Here is a 17,762-nt window from a genome sequence, read left to right on the forward strand (position 1 = left end):
GAAGGAAATTAGGAGAAGTTGAGGGGAATGGCAAAAGACTTTTCTTGTTCCTCAGACTACTAAACACAGAATTATCATATGATTCAGCAACCCCACTCCTGTGCATCTATCCAGATAAAACCATAATTCAAAAAGATAACATACCCCTATATTCACAGAAGCACTATTCACAATAGCCCAGGCATACAAAAAACCTAAATGTCCATTGACAGATGAATGGATTAAGAAGATGTGGTACCTATATACAGTGGAATACTATATATAATGGAATACTACTCAGGCATAAATAATGCCATTTATAGCAACATGAATGCAACTAGAGACTCTTACACCAAGTGAAGTAAGTCAGGGAATCTAAAATATGGCGCAAAGGAACTTATCTACAAAACAGAAATTGACTCATAGACATAGACAACAGACATGTGGTTGCCAAGGAGGAGTGGGAAGGTAGTGGGATGGACTGGGAGTTTGGGCTTAGTAGATTACATTTAGGATGGATAAACAACAAGGTCCTACTGTATAAAACAGGGAACTATACCCTGGGATAAACCATGATGGAAAATAATACAAAAAAGAATGTATATGTATGTATGACTGAATCACTGTGCTGTACATCAGAAATTGGCACATCATTGTAAATCAGCTATTTCTTGGTAAAAAAAAAATTAAAGAAAAAAAACACTTCTCCCTAACATGCAGTTCCCTTATGGTGCAGTGGGCTAGGATCTATTGTTCTCCCTGCAGTGGCTCAGGTCACTGCTGTGGCATGGGTTTGAGCCCTGGCCCAGGAACTTCCACATGCTATAAGAGTGGCAAAAAAAAAAAAAAAAAAAAAAAAGAAAAAGGTTTCTCCCTAACAAGGTGGAAATTTTAAAAGGGATTCAATCCAGTAGGGTAGAAACTTTAGATGGTTATTATGAAATAAATAAAATGGACATTGATAGGATTAAAACAATGGTTTTGACACAACACTACTGAAGGTTGAATGGGCCAAAATGTCCTTGGGTGAGAACACTGAAACTAACCACTTGATATAGGTCCCCAGAACTTGTCCCTTTGGAGATAGAATTCTGTAAAGAGACAGTAGTGAGGTAAATAAGTGTTTATTAAAAGAGAAGGGAGGGAAGACAGGTGTGGAGAAAGCATAGGTTGGCTCCAGTGGTGGGGCCGGGAAGGAGAGAGAGAGACAGACAGAGACAGACAGACAGAAAGAACAAGAGAAGAAGAGAGAGACATGTGCTTTGAAGGTGTTCTAAATCAGTTGTGTGGGGCCGTCCTTCCAGGCTTCTTTTGGTCCAATCACCTTGCTTTGTCTGGCCTTGAGCCCACATCTGGCTTGACTCAGGACCCTCCCCTGTGTGTGCATGTGCATCTTTTAGCCAAGATGGATTCTAGTGCCAGGGTGGATGGGAAGTTGTACTGTGATCTGGTGCTCCTCCCTTCTCTGACCCCTGAGGAAACTTTCTCTGCGTGTGCAGTTCCAAAGTCTCCTTGACCTCAAGAATGAGAAATGGGTGACTTCTATCTTTTATCCAAGCAGGATGCAGCTCCTCCTTACTCCTGCTAGAATGTTTATCTTGAAGTATCTGTTCACAGGAAACAGACTTCAATTGCTCATTCTGGGACCCATCCATCTCCTACTTCAAATGGAACCCTCTACTGATCCACCCACCATTAAAGAGCCCCAAACAAGTCCACTTCATTTATTCCAGTTAAAAAAAAAATGTTTTTGAAGGCTGGAAGAAAATTACTCTGAGATACCTGAACAATTACTTAGGGCAACAATTAGGCCAATTAGTCAAGTTGAAAGATTAAATCCCTTGGCCAAACCCCTCTCCAGGGAGCCCAAAGCCTTTTACACAAAAATAAAAGGTCTGGGGACCATTTTAGAAGTTTTGGGGACTGCTTCTAAGACCAAGACTTGTTGATATAGAGTCTTAATGGAAGCTAAGGTTAAAGGTATAAGAGTTGATAGAATTGAGATGAAAGTTTATAAAAATTAATGTATTTGAATGGGCTTGATATATACGATGGTTACATCTCTTGTGCCTAATTATAGTATGGGGTAGACATTATGTCTCACTGGGGAATGTTTCTCCTGCTTTGTACAGAGCATAGAAACCTGCCCCTCAGGCAACATTAATTTAATATACTAAAGGACAACAACAGGGTTATCTGAGTTCACACAATATAAAGTAAAAAAGCCAGGGGCTAATTATTCCAGGACTAAAGAGAGCAAATGAACAGGTTATGAACCCAACTAGTATCCATGATGATATGTGTTCAATTCCTGGCCTCACTCAGTAGGTTAAGAATCTGGCATTGCCATGAGCTGTGGTATAGGTTGCAGATGCAGCTTGGATCCCACACTGCTGTGGCTGTAGGCCAGAAGCTATAGCTTTGATTTGACCCCTAGCCTGGGAACATCCATATGCCACAGGTACAGCCCTACAAAGCCCCCCTCCCCCCCAAAAAAAAAAAGAGAGAGAGAGACCGAGCAAATAAAGGAAAATACAGTTGGGCAAGTCAATCTTTTGATATCATTTAGGCAGAGAACTAGTTCTTTGCGATATTAGAAGGAATTGTCTTTGATCTTACAAATATCTGCAAATCAAAGTGTAAATACAACCCAAAATGACCTTAGACTGAGCCTAATTAGCTCTACCAGGTGGAAACTTGAAACTGAAAGAAAAAAGGGGAAAAAGAGGTTCCTAAAAAAAACGCTCAAAGTGCAGGACAGGCTCCCTCACCCCAAATCAAATCCACAGCCTCCTTAAGGATTTATCAGGGACAAATAAAAATCTTAAAAGTCTTTTCCACGAATAGTAAAAAGCCTTAGTCATCTGAGCAAATAAATTTAACTTATTCCAACTGTTATTTATAAAACTAATAAGTTTATAAGAGCTGATTCATGACTAAGTCTCAAAATGAACCCATGAGATCTGTGGTTATGTCTGTTTATATGTCTGTGTGTACATAATACATATGCCACATCCCAACCTATGGATAATATCATCAAACTTAATTTATAAAAATTCTATTTAGTTGACTTAAAAGTAAGCACTTACAAATTAATTTTTTTTTTTTTTTTTTTTTTTTTTTATGGCTGCACCAATGGCATGTGGAAGTTCCTGGGCCAGGGACTGAATCTGAGCTGTGGCTGTGACCCGAGCCACAGCTGCAGCAACAATGGAAACTTTAACTGAGCTGTGCTGCGGATTGAACCCTTGCCTTCACAGTGACCCAAGCTGCTGCAGTTAGAATATTAACCTACTGTGCCACAGAAGGAACTCCCAAATTAAATATTTCTAAATGTAATAGAAACTAATCCAAATGAATTTCAAGCTCATGTGATCTGGGAAATATTCAAAAATTAATATTAAATATTAAAGTTTGTCTATTAGTTTAATTAATACTGATATGTCCTAACTTTTATTGCACCTAGGCTTATTAAAAGTCAAATAAGGTCATATTATCTCTGTTACAAAACTTATCCCTAAGAAAAATAGCTTGGGATGATGGCTTACTTGGTGTAATATCTCACAGTTTTCAGGGACCATCTAAACATAATTGTTGGGAAAAAGTAAATTAAACATAAATGGGGAAGTTCCCGCTATGGCACAATAGGATGACTGGCGTCTTGGTAGCACTAGGACCCAGGTTTAATCCCCAGCCCGGCCCAGTGGGTTAAGGATTTGGTGTTGCCAAAGCTGTGGGTTAGGTCGCAGCTGTGTCTTGGAGCTGATCTCTGGCCTGAATTCCATATGTCGTGGGGTGGCAAGAAAAGAAAAGAAAAGAAAAAAGTATATATATATATATATATATATATAAGTGGGGTCAGAGATTTTAGATGAACTCTTTAAAAATATTTTTATGCTATGTCTACTTAGTTCTTCTAGATTTTTGGTAACTTAAAACTTTAGAGTATTGCTAAATTAAATGATGAAATTTCATTATGTATTATAGATTGTTCCCAAATAAAATAAAATATTGAAACACTACTAAACATAGCCTTTCTTTTATAGAGATAATAAAGATATTTATTAATATTAATATAAATAATAATAAAATATTTGGTGCCCTGATGAAAAACTTTCTATAAAAAGTATGATTTAAAAAATCATAAGTAGTATTTATAATTCTGCCAATCTACAGAATGCTAATGCAAAGTATAGTTTATAATTGCTTACATCTTAGTTTTCACTAAAAATTAAGCTTTTTAAAAGTTAAGAATTCTAATTAACATGTGATTAAGACTACTAAAATTAATAAGAAAAACATCTTTTAAGTTCTTTTGGCCTTTATCTAGTTTTGGGATGTTTCAGAGGGCCCCTAGCAGATCCCAAAGAGAGATATTAAAGTAATTAGGTTTGGAGTTCCCATGGTGGCTCAGCAGTTAATGAACCCAACTAGCATCTATAAGGACATGGGTTCAATCCCTGGCCTCGCTCATTGGGTTGAGGGTCTGGTATTGCCATGAGCTGTGGTGTAGGTTGCAGATGCGGCTTGGATTTCATGTTGCTGTGGCTATGGTGTAGGCTGGCTGGTGGCTACAGCTCTGATTGGACCCCTAGCCTGGGAAACTCCATATGCCAAAAGTGTGGCCCTAAAAAATAAAAGACAAAAATAGATAAATAAATAAATTAATTAGGTTTATTTGGTATGTTAAACTACATGGGAAACATCAAATAAGTGGTGATAAACTCTCTCTGGTTACAGATGTTCTGATAATGATATGGAATTCTTAACAATCTGGCATGTTCTGGTATAGTGTTATCAGTCATATTTCTACTGACCTTAAAATATTGTAGGTCATATAAATAACCAAGTTTCTTGTCAACTGTATTGTAATTAGATCTTAAACCATGCCATCTTAAGTCTTTTGCCATTTATAGATAGTCGTTTTACTCTGATGCTTTTACAAAATCAAGGTCTTCAAAAAAGATTCATAAAAAAGGACTTAATAAGTAAGGTTCTTGATGACTTTTAGATCATACCATTGAATGGTTAAGAAATTATGAAACTCTAAAGGGAAACCTGATGGCCTCAGGCAGATCAACAGGAATTAACTACATGGGACTGAACGAACCGATAAATATAATTGATAGTTTCATGACTTTTTGTCAGAAATATTACTGGCTTTTAAAAAATTTTATTTTTTTGTCTTTTAGGGGCTGCACCATGGCATATAGAGGTTCCCAGGCTAGGGGTCGAATTGGAGCTGAGGCCAGTGGTCTATGCCACAGGCACAGCCATGTCAGATCTGAGCCATGTCTGTGACCTACACCACAGCTCATGGCAACACTGGATCATTAACCCACTGATCAAGGCCAGGAATTGAAATTGCATCCTCATGGATGCTAGTCAGATTCATTTCTGCTGATCCATGACGGGAACTCCCAATATTACTGGCTTTTAATCTTTGTTTTCCAGAAAAACCTTCCCTCATATGCTGTGACTTGAAATAAGTGGATAAAATATATATTTGTAAACAAAGGTGAAACTTTTTTCTCCTCGCTACCTGATCCCTCCAGATTTTGGCTTCTCCAGGTGGCTCCCCTCTGACTTCATGGCTTACTGTGATCCAGATTATGACTAGTTATATTAAACATTGTTTTAATTTGTTTTCTTTTGGTATTTTCAAAACTGGTTATGCTCTATATCTCTACTGTGCTATGACCTTATTAATTTACTGGATATATTACTTACATCCTGTTTCTTTTATAAGATTGTTGTCTCTTGCATTACCCAATGTGTAATGGCCTTTGACAAAATTAATGATGGCTAGACATCTTGAGGGAATTGATCACATATATAACTCTATATAGAATTTGAATAGTGCAACTCTAGATGTAGAAAGAAGCAACAAGAAAAAACATTTCTTGGATCATAGTAGACTAGTAAAATAGACAATCCAGATAATTTTAGGTTATCAACAGGGCCTAATTCAAAACCATACAATGGAATCCTCACCCAACTTAGTAATAAAACCTCCTTGTACCATGGGACAAGTGGTCATGAAATGCCTCCACAATTTATGACCTACAGGGTCACTGTGGACAGAGAATGTTGCTTGCCATTCTAGTAAACAAATAATGTTGCCCACAATCCCAGTTCTACAAGGATCAAACCATTAGCCACTGCAGCTGCCCACTGTGGGAAGTTTGCCCCAAGGGAAACTCAGGACGGAGAAAAACAAAGCATTCTGTGCTTTGAATACTACCCCTCTATAGTTAAGATTCTTATCTAAGGAATTTCAATGAGCCCAGACTCTTGCATTTTCCCATATATGGAAAAGCACTAAAATCATTAACTTGAGATGTCTGTTCTTTGTGATTAGCAGTAAGCTTTTGATGTTTGACTGCGTGTTTTTTATCCAGCAAAAAATCCTCCTATATATTATGGCTCCTCCCTCACCTCCTTAGAGCAGTTCCTCAGAGCTGAGCAGTTGTCTCCCAGACTATAGTCCTTTGTTAAGATCCCCAAACAAAACAACTTGCAACTTAAAAAAAAGAAAATGAAAAGGCAATCCACTGACTTGGAAAACATTTTTGTAATATGCGTATTCAAGAAATACTTATAAAGAAATTTTACAAATCAATAAAAAGTCAATCAATTATAAATGGGAAAATCTTGAACTGACACTTTTACAAAAGATAAACAAATGACCAATTGCAGATGATAGGTGCTCCGGATGGTTCATATTTGGGGAAAGAGATTTTAAATCCACAATGGTATACCACAGATAACATTCCAAACCAACTAGAATGGCAAAAATTAGAAATACTGACCATACTAAATGTTGGCCATGGTATGAAGCATTGAGTGCTATCACACATACCTAATAGACTGTAAAGTGCTACAAAAACTTCAGAGAACTTTTTTTTTTTTTTGTCTTTTATCCTTTCAGGGCCGTACCTGCAGCATATGGAGACTCCCAGGCTAGGGGTCTAATCAGAGCTGTAGCCGCTGGCCTATGGCAGAGACACAGCAACGTGGTATCTGAGCTGCGTCTGCGACCTACACCACGGCTCATGGCAAGATCTTCAACCCACTGAGCAAGGCCATGATCGAACCCACAACTTCATGGTTCCTAATTGGATTCATTAACCACTGAGCTGTGATGGGAACTCCAAACTTTGGTAATTTTTAATAAAATTAAACATACATGTATACTATGATCCAGCACTTCCACACTTATAGGTATTTATCAAAGAGAAATGAAAACATGTCCACAGAAAGATTTGCACAAGGATACCCAGGGTATCTTTATAACGCCCAAATATCCCAAATGCCCATTAACAAGAAAATGGATAAACAAATTTTGTAATATTTACATAATGGAAGGCAACAGCAGTAAGTAGGATTGAACACTGTTGGTGAGGATGGAGGATTTGGAATTCTCCTACATTGCTAGTGTGAATGTAAAATAATGCAACCCCTTTGTAAAGCAGTTTGGTCATTCCTCAAAAAGCTAAGCACAGAATTATCCTAACAATTTCATTCTTAAGTATATGCCCAGAAGAGCTAGAAACCGGTCTTCAAATACATGTACACAAATATTCATAGCAGTGCTAATCACAAGAGCAAAAAAGTGGAAACAAATGCCCATCAACCAATGAATGGGCAAACAAATGTGATATACATATGCAATGGAAACTTAGCCACAAAAGAATGAAGCGCTGATACATGCTACAACTCAGATGATTCTTCAAAATCTTGTTAAACAAAATAAGGCAAACACAGCAGGACACATATCATATGATTTCATTTATATGAAGTGTCCAGAATAAGTAAATCCATAGAGATAGAATATTAGGGGCTGGGGGTTGGGGAGAACCCCAATGACTATTTAATGGATATGGAGTTTTAAGGTGACAAAAATGTTTTGGAACTGCATAGAAGTTGTGGTTGCAGAACAATATGAATGCAGTCAATGCTACTGAATTGTGCATTGATAAATACAAGGGTTATACAGTTAACCCTTAAACAATATGGTTTTGAGCTGTGCAGGTCCAGTTATATGTGGATTGTTTTGGATAGTAAATACTGTAGTACTATAGCATCCACAGTTAATTGAATCTGAAGATGCAGAACCATAGATAATGGAGGAATCCTACACATATGTACTTTGCCAGATGTTGCCAAATTTCTCGCCATAACAATGTGTAGGACTGACTAATTTCCCATACTTACTGTCAGGATATAGCATCAGGATTTTACATTTTGCCATTTTGATAAATCAGAAATTTATCAAATTGATAAACTCAGTGGAGTTTTAATTTGTGTTTCTTTTATGACTGGTTAAACATCTTTCTTGTGACTTGTCCATGGTTTTGCCCATATTTTCACAGATTTTTGATCTTTACTCTCTTGTTTTTAACTGAGAAAATTTACATATGATAAAATTCACAGGCCTTGGTACATACTTTGGTGAGTTTCTGCAAATAGAGTCATCATATTATCACAATCTCAAATATAGTCATTGTATTATTACAATCTCAATCAAGACATGGAACATTTCCATCACAGAAAATGCCCTTTCCAATCAATCCCACATGGCATCAGCAACTAGTTTTGACTTAAATCAAACAATACAACTGCATCAAAAATAATAAAATACCTAGGAAGAAATCTTCCTAAGGAGGCAAAAGACTTGTACTCCAAAAACGATGAGGCACTGATGAAAGAGAACACAACATAAAACGGTGGAAAGGTGCACTGGATTCTTAGACTGGAAGAGTCAAAACTGTTAAGATGACCAATCTACTCAAGACAACTTTATGTAGTTTTGACTTTCAGAATAATATATTGTATATTTAACAAATAAAATTAAATCAGTTAGCAGGGGAGAAAAATATCCTAAAGCTGAATGTAAAAAGAAACAAGTGATCTTACCTGTATTTCAAATAAATAACAATCATAATGAACCCATTGCTATAATATATGCATTCCACAGGCCTGCAAGCCTTGTAGTTATCCAAATTCAAGACTAAAGAAAGCTTGGTGCGAACAACAGAGACACCTACAATTTATGGGGCAGGGAATCTTACCAGTCAGAGGCACAGGTCCTGGAGTGATACCCACACTGTGTGCAGCCGACAGCAGGCAGGACATGGCAACAATCCTCACTTCTTGGGTGGGCGGGGGGGAGAAGGAGGCTGCCATTTATAGGGGGCAGCTGACATCTGATTGGCCCATCAGTTATCGGGGGAACTAGCAACTGGGGAAGGGGGCAAGTATTAGGCAGTTACTGATTCAGCCCTCTAATGAAGAGGATTGGATAGTCATGTGAGTGAAGCAGGGACTGGTTGGGCAGGGGATGTACAGAGAGCAAAAGCCATTTTGAGCGGCCTATTTTTCATCTATCCAGTCATCCATCATCTATCTATCTATCCATCTGTCTATGCTTAGAAGCAATGACACCACAGCTGCAGTGAAAAAACTTTGATTACAGGTCCTGGTTTCTAAATAGCATTTTCCACTAAAAAGGGACCAAGGCTACTTGGAGAAAGCGCTGAATGGCTGAGTCCAGGGCTGGGGCAGGGAGGGTTCAGGATGAATCTGGAACAGCTTGTAGTAACCGAAAGTAAGAAAGGCAGAATGAAATGATGGGGTCATGTCACAAAAGGCACGTGAGCCAGTTTGAGCCAATCTGGGACAATTTGTGGATTACGGCCCATTGAATAAATTAAACATCTCTGAGTCTATACTGATAATAAATAGCTAATTAAGTGAATGTGGTAATTAAGTAAATGTAGATTTCTCAGAATGCTGATTAGTGGAGTTCCCGTCGTGGCGCAGTGGTTAACGAATCCGACTGGGAACCATGAGGTTGCGGGTTCGGTCCCTGCCCTTGCTCAGTGGGTTAACGATCCGGCGTTGCCGTGAGCTGTGGTGTAGGTTGCAGAAGCGGCTCGGATCCTGCGTTGCTGTGGCTCTGGCGTAGGCCGGTGGCTACAGCTCCGATTTGACCCCTAGCCTGGGAGTCTCCATATGCCGCGGGAGCGGCCCAAAGAAATAGCAAAAAGACAAAAAAAAAAAAAAAAAAAAAAAAAGAATGCTGATTAGTAAATACAAAGAGAATGGCAGTGCATGATAGCCTCAAATTATATGAATGTCCAAGGATTATAATTTGACTGAGTCTGTACTTTTCTCTTGAGACCCAATCACAGCTTCAAGTATCCTTTTACCAATACTCCAGCTCCCTCTTTGCTCCAATGATGAAACAAGGGCATTTTCACTTTTACCCCCCAACTCAGACCAAGTGATTCTCATTTAATCCAAGCGAGGGCCTCCAGCTACACTGGTACTTAGCACTGATTAAACCTCGCAGTCATCTGGTGAACTTTTGGTCCTAAACGTGCCTGGGCTCTACCCTCAGAGATTCTAATTTAATCAGTCTGGGGTCGGGTGCAGGTCTCAGTATTTTTAAAAAGCTTCCCAGATGATTTCCTGTGGCTAGGCTGAGAACTCCAGGAATCCAAAACGATAGAGATTTCAGGATAGAAAGCAAAGCATAAGAACTCATTAGTATTCAAGATCTTACCTTACTACAGAAAATAGCAAATCTCTATCCTGTCTGGGAGTTAACTTCCGACCAAATGCATGTGTGACAACATCTGCTATGAAAATGAAGATAGAGGTTTGAGCTTTACCCTGATGAGTCAGGCAAACTTCTCTTTGGGACAGGACTAAATGCCTTTAGAATTAGGTGCTTCCTTAAGCATTTTGTGGTGTTCCCATCTACTCCCTTTCCGAGATGTCATAATTGGGAATACCACAAAGGATATTTTGTGAAAAGATGATTTCTAGGTCATCTCTCCCTTTACTGGCAGTGGCACAATCACTTTGAAAAATAGGTGTGGGATTGAGGCCAGGAAGGAGAGAGGAAAGACAGTGACTAAGTTATACTGTCACCCTATCTTGGTCTGCATGTCATTTTGGCTTTTCAGGTCAAAATGTTCTCTTCACATTTTTACCTAGAGCACTAAAGGCAAGGAAGCATCAGAGAGTTTTGTCTTGTTTTGTTTTTTTAATGAGACAGCTTTGATGATGTGGTTTTGAAAAATTCATTGGTATTAAATTGTAATCAGTATTAGATTGATGTCATAGGTAATAGAAAAACGCTTTATGGATTTTCAGACCCAATGTCTCTTCCACCTACACACTATCGAATTTAAAACCTCTAATATTAATCTTTGTGAACCGTCACTAGGAAACTTGCTATAAACTGCCATCAGTGCCAGTTTGGTTGCTAGTGGAAAAAGGATGATAACCAGTGAAAATGGAGGCTGCTTTTTGCATCTCTCTAGTCAATAGGTGAAGTCTTGTCCTAGTCACCACCAGTAGCTGTCAGTTAACTTTTTTCTTCATTCATCTGTCCTCAGAACTGTTGGAGGGAGATCCACATGAGTGAGCAGAGGTGGGAGGGACTGTCACATGTTCCATGCAGTTACATCTAAAATATGGCCCATCAGGAGTTCCCATCGTGGCTCAGTGGAAACGAATCTGACTAGCATTCGTGAGGATGCAGGTTTGATCCCTGGCCTTGCTCAGTGAGTTAAGGATCCAGCATTGCCATGAGCTCTGGTGTAGGTCACAGACTCGACTGGTGTTGCTGTGGCTATGGTGTAAGCCGGTGGCTAGAGCTCCTATTTGACCCCTAGACTGGGAAACTCTGTGAGCCGTGGGTGTGGCCCTAAAAAGACCAAAAAAAAAAAAAAAAAAAAAAAAAAATGGCCCATCATTTTAAAGAGATATGGGGGGAGTTCCTGGTGTGGCACAGTGGGTTAAGAATCCAATTGCAGTGGCTCAAGTTGCTGCAGAGGCACGGGTTTGATCGCCAGCCCAGTGCAGTGGATTAAAGTATCCGGTGTTGCTGTAGCTGAGGCATAGGTCACAGGTGTGGCTCAGTTTCAATCCCAGGCCCGGGAACTTTCATATGCTGCAAGTGTGGCCATAAAAACAACAACAACAACAAAAGAGGCATGGGTGACGAGGATGTGGCCTGCATTCTAGAAATTACTTTTTCCATCTGCAGACTCCCTGTTGGCCTCTATACCTGTTCCATTTCTTCTAACCACGTGTAGAAACTGTCTGCTCCTGCGTTTACCCTTTCCACTTTTCTCAGCAGTTGTCCCCAGACCATTTTAGCTGTCATTGCTCCCCTAGTCACCTAAAGTTTTTGCAGAATGCACCCCAAAATTGAGAACAAGTTCTGTTTTCATTGGCTTGATGCTACTTCCCTATGCATGGCTTGTCTTTTTAACAAAATGTTAAGCCTTATTAAACTTTAAGCTTCTTCAAGAAAGGAATAGCTTATACTCCTGAATCCCTCCCAGCATCTAGCATAGCACTGAGTATATTCTAGGTAAAGACCTTAGCTAATGATGGAGTTCCCATTGTGGCTCAGTGGTAATGAACCTGAGGACTCGGCTTCAGTCCCTGGCCTTTTTCAGTGGGTTAAGGATGTGGCATTGCCATGAGCTGTGGTGTAGGTCACAGACTCAGTTCAGACCTAGCAATGCTGTGGCTGTGATACAGGCCAGCAGCTGTAGTTCCAATTCGACCTCTAGCCTGGGAACTTCCATATGTCATGGGTGCAGCCCTAAAAAGAAAACAAGACAAAAGACCTTAGTTAATGATGAACCTTGAGCTAGAAAGATTTGGCATAATACATTATATAAATTATTTGAGTGGGGTGTTTCCTACTGGAACTTTGACTAATGCAAAATATCATACATTAGGTGTAAAAGGGATGTAGTCATTTTAAAATGCTATGATTTTTCTTTTGTTAATGGAGAATCACCTTCTAATTTACCATTTAAGTAACATCTGTAATTTTTTAGTTTTTTTTAACCATAACTTTCTTTGCTTAAATTTAAACTTTTGGCCACACCCTTGGCATGCAGAAGTTCCCAGGCCAGGGACTGAACCGGTATCATAGCAGTGACCCTATAGCTACAGCAGTGACAATGCTGTGTCCTTAAGCTCCTAGGGAACTCCTAATTTTATTTTTTTTATTGAAGTATAATTGAATTACAATGTTTTAGATATATAGAAAAGTGATTCAGTTATACACTCATATACCTATTCTTTTTCAGATTCTTTTTTTTTTTTTTTTTTAAGGCTGCACCTGTGGCTCAGATTCTTTTCCATTACGGTTAACTAAAAAGTACTGAATAGAGTTCCCTGTGCTATAATGTGAGTTCTTGTTGGTCATCTATTTTATACATAGTAGTCTGTACCTGTTAATCCTAAATTCCAAATTCGTCTCTCCCTTTCTTCCTCTTTGGTAACCGTAAATTTGTTTCCTATGTCTATGAGTCTGTTTCTGTTTTGCCAGTAAGTTCATTTGTATCATGTTTTTATCATGCTCCCACATGTAAGTGATATCACATGACCTCTATCATGACATTTCTACATGCAGCTAAGGAAAAATGAAAAACAGCAAAATCATGGAAAAGGATAAAATTTTACAAATGGCAATTTTCTGATGCAGTCTGATCACAGGTGTCGACATGTCTAGGTTTAGTGGTCAGCTTATGAGTGGTCCAGCCCTCAGCTTCCCTCCTTCCCTCAATCTCACAGCTCATCTTCCTTCCTCCCTTGGCTTCTCATCCCTCCTCCCCAAGGACAGGGTTGCAGTTGGAGTTTCAAGTGGGTGTTATACACATCAGATGCTGGAACCCTTTTGGTCTGAATGAGACATTAGGGTTTCCACCCTCAGAGAATTCAAGTCACTGGTGGTCTAGCTGCTTTCTGTTCTATGACCTTTTATGGCATTGCTCTACGTGCTTCTTTAAATGATTCAAGTCTTCTGAAATTTCTTCCTTGAGTGTTTCCCAATTCATTTAAAACCTCAGAAGAGATTCTGGTGTGGAATGCTGAGTAACCATGTCTGCTTAACCAAGTATAACTTCTTAAAAAAAAAATAGAAAAATGGTTACTGTATGTGACTCAGAAATTTATGAAGCTAGATGAATATATGAATATAAATTGTAGTTGTATATTATTCAGAAATTTATGAAGATAGATGATATTTATGAATATAAATTGTTCCAGGGGCCATAGGTCTTAGATGATTACCATGACTTGCTTGCAGAACAGCTGGAATGGGAATTAGGTCTCTGATCTGCAGCTGAAATGGACGTTGAGGTGAGATCATGGAGAACTGTGTGCCAATTTTAATATCTTACATACTTTCCTGGTAGCTTCCTAATATTTCTTTACTTACAGGGCTGCCGATTTAGCACTCTTTGTCCTTTGCTGATATCTTCTTACTAATCCATCCAACTGGTGAAGGCCAAAAAAGGAACCATCACCTGGATCAGCTCCTGGGTTTGTAGCAGCTGTTCCCATCTTTGGATGGTTCTCACTCTTAGGAAATATTCCTTTACACTTGGTATTTACATTTGTTGTTTTTTTATTTTTATTTTTATTTTTTATCTTTTTAGGGCCACACCCATGGCATATGGCGGTTCCCAGGTTAGGAGTCAAATAGGAGCTGTAGCTGCTGGCCTACACCACAGCCACAGCAACACCAGATCCAGTCGAGTCTGCGACCTACACCAGAGCTCACAGCAACGCCAGATCCTTAACCCACTGAGCAAGGCCAGGAATCGAACCTGTGTCCTCATGGATGCTAGTCAGATTCATTTCCGCTGAACCATGACAGGAACTCCATACATTTTTTTTTTCAACTTTTCCTTTTGTGTGTCTGCTTGAAAGTTTTGCCGAGTTGATTTAAGGACAACTGTGAGGACATTCTGGTCTGCCTCTCAATTTGGCCAGTTAGAACCCCTAGGGTGATGGGAAAAGGAGACCTTGAGTGAGATTCAGCAGCTTGGGAAAGTAGGAGTATATATGTTATGGATGGTTAGAAATAGTCTATTTTGCTATGTAACAAACTTGATTACTTATTTATGCCACACCTCAATTTACAATTGATTTTACATCACACAGTTGATATCACACATCAGCAAAATTAAATGAAAAAATAAAAATAGAAATAGAAAGCCCAGGACCAAGAGAAAGGCAAATACAAATATGTTGCCCTTACAGGATAACAGAATTGCTAGGATAGGGCTTTGAGTTTGACCCTTGGTCAAAATGTGACTATAACCAATTAATGGTTCTCTTAGAAGGAAGCAAAACAGTTCTTCTGTAGAAGCAATAATTTGTTTTGCCCTGAGATTAAAAGAGACCCACTCAAGGGCTCTATAGAGTGAATGCTGAGGCTACTGTAATAATCCATGAACTCAACAAGTTCTAGAGTAAACAATGAATTTTTTTTTGATAGGCAAAAATAGATTTATTAAGATAGGATGCTTGCGAGAGATGCAAGCAGGCAGGCAAGGAGGTTCTGCCCCCCAACCAAAATTTTATTTTTTACGGTTGTTTCTCAAAGCAGGCTTTGATGAAAGCTAGCACATTAATGTTAGCACTTGGTGAAGTCATTCTGAAAGGAGCTAGACCTCACCAAGTGCTTAATTATATCATATTTTGGAGGTCCTTCTTGATTGAAAAATAGTATTCATAGCTGCTGCTTCTTTTTTTTTTAAATTTTGTCTTTTTAGGGCCACAGCAGTGGCACATGGAGGTGCCACGGGTTGAATCGGAGCTGCAGCTGCCGGCCTACACCTACAGCCACAGCAACATGGGCTCTGAGCCACGTCTGCCACCTATACCATAGCTCATGGCAATGCTGGATCCTTAACCCACTGAGCAAGGCCAGGAATCAAACTTGCATTCTCATGGATCCTAGTCAGATACATTTCTGCTGAGCCACAACGGGATCTCCCATAGCTTCTTAAATTATTTAAAATTTAAAAAAACATTTGGAAAATAATACATGTATGCACATGCACGGGTAAATCAAGTGATCCTGAAATACATAGAGAATTTCCCCTTTCATCCTTTCTCCAGTCAGTCCTATTACCCAGAAGTAATCCCATTACTTGGCTGTTGTAATGTTAAATTACACTTTACTTTCTTAATTGCCTTTAGACACAATTAGCCCAGTGAGAAGTGATGGGAAATTAAAAGAACTCTAGCCCACTTAACCTTTCCTTCTGTTTCCCAAATGTGTTGTATTATTATCCATAGTTTTTTCTGATACTTGTCATTAGGACTGCATATTGATATAAAAATTCTACACAGCACCTATTAACTGCACACAGATGAGGGTTTTAGCACACTTCCACCTCATTTCCTTGCCCCAGAGCCTATTTATTATATTGTTTTTTCATTTTCAAGGTTTATAATATTTCCATTATATTCTTTAATTATATTTTCTTAAATTTTTTTTTTTTCTTTTTGTGGCTGCACCTGCATGTGGAAGTTCCCAGGCTAGGTGTTGAATCAGAGCTGCAGCTAATGCCCTACACCACAGCCATAGCAATGCTGTATCTCAGCCACATCTGTGGCCTATGCTGCAGCTTGTGGCAACACCAAATCCTTAACCCACTGAATGATCAGGGATCAAACTCGCATCCTCATGAACACTGGTTGGGTTTCTAACCTGCTGAACCATAATGGGAACTCCTGTCTTCAGTTTTTTTATATATAGTTTCTATGTTGAAACAAATTAATATCATTTTATATATACATATATTAAGTTTATATATATATATATGTTATTCTCTCTGTATATCACTATATCACCATGTATGTAATGTGTCACCTTGGAAGCAAGTAGTGTAATTAAACCTACAAAAAAGGAAATATAAGGTTTTTTGTTTGTTTTTGTCTTTTTAGGGCTGCACCCGTGTCACATGGACGTTCCCAGGCTAGGGGTCGAATCGGAGCTATAGCTGCTGGCCTATGCCACAGCCACAGCCACGCCAGATCCGAGCTGTGTCTGTGACCTACACCACAGCTTGATGCAATGCCGGATCCTTAACTCACTGAGCAAGGCCAGGGATCAAACTTGCATCCTCATGGATGCTAGTCAGATTCATTTCCGCTGAGTCATGAAAGGAATTCTGGAAATGTAAGTTTTAACACAAACAAACAAACACCCTCCCGATTGAGTTCATTAAAGGAGATTATTTTAAGCATCAGGATTGAAATGATGTTTCTTTCTAGCTTTGGTCTTTCCTTAGTCATACATACATGTGACTTTTTCCTCTTTTCATCACTGCCATCCTCATTCTCAAATAGATGGAAATGATCCCTGAAAGTACAGTCTTAATTCTCAGGTAGATGGTCCTGAGAAAACCACAGTCTGAAGACTTCCATAAGTTCCCATCACTGCATCTCCTCACTCCCTGCCTCTTTACCCTCTTAAGTAGGCTTTGCTCCTTTTGTCTCTGCTGAATTCTCTATACTCCCAGCCAAGCCCAGCTTCTCTCATTCTGCCTCCAATCCCATCCCCTTTTGCATATTCGAGGACACTGCTCCAGCAATTTCCTTTTTCATTCCTGCTTCAAGTTAATTTCCCCCTCCCTACTGGATCTTTCTGTTAACCTTCAAAGAGGAAGTTATATTTCATAACTTAAAAAAAATTCTTTCTTGACCTCAGTTCCCCCTTCAGCCACCCTCTATGTCATCCTTTTTTTTTTCCCCAGAGGCATGTGGAATTTCCTGGGTCAAGGATTGAACTTGCTCCACAGCAGCAACCAGAGCTGCTGCAGTGACAAGCGACAATGCTGGACCCCTAACCTGCTATGCCACAAGAAAATTCTAAAGGTTTACTGATACTTACTGTCCCCCATATCTTCTCAAGCTTCCAGAGAACCACTTTATCTAGATCACTA

The sequence above is a fragment of the Sus scrofa genome, chromosome 1 (assembly GCF_000003025.6).
Source record: "Sus scrofa isolate TJ Tabasco breed Duroc chromosome 1, Sscrofa11.1, whole genome shotgun sequence".
NCBI lineage: Eukaryota > Metazoa > Chordata > Mammalia > Artiodactyla > Suidae > Sus > Sus scrofa.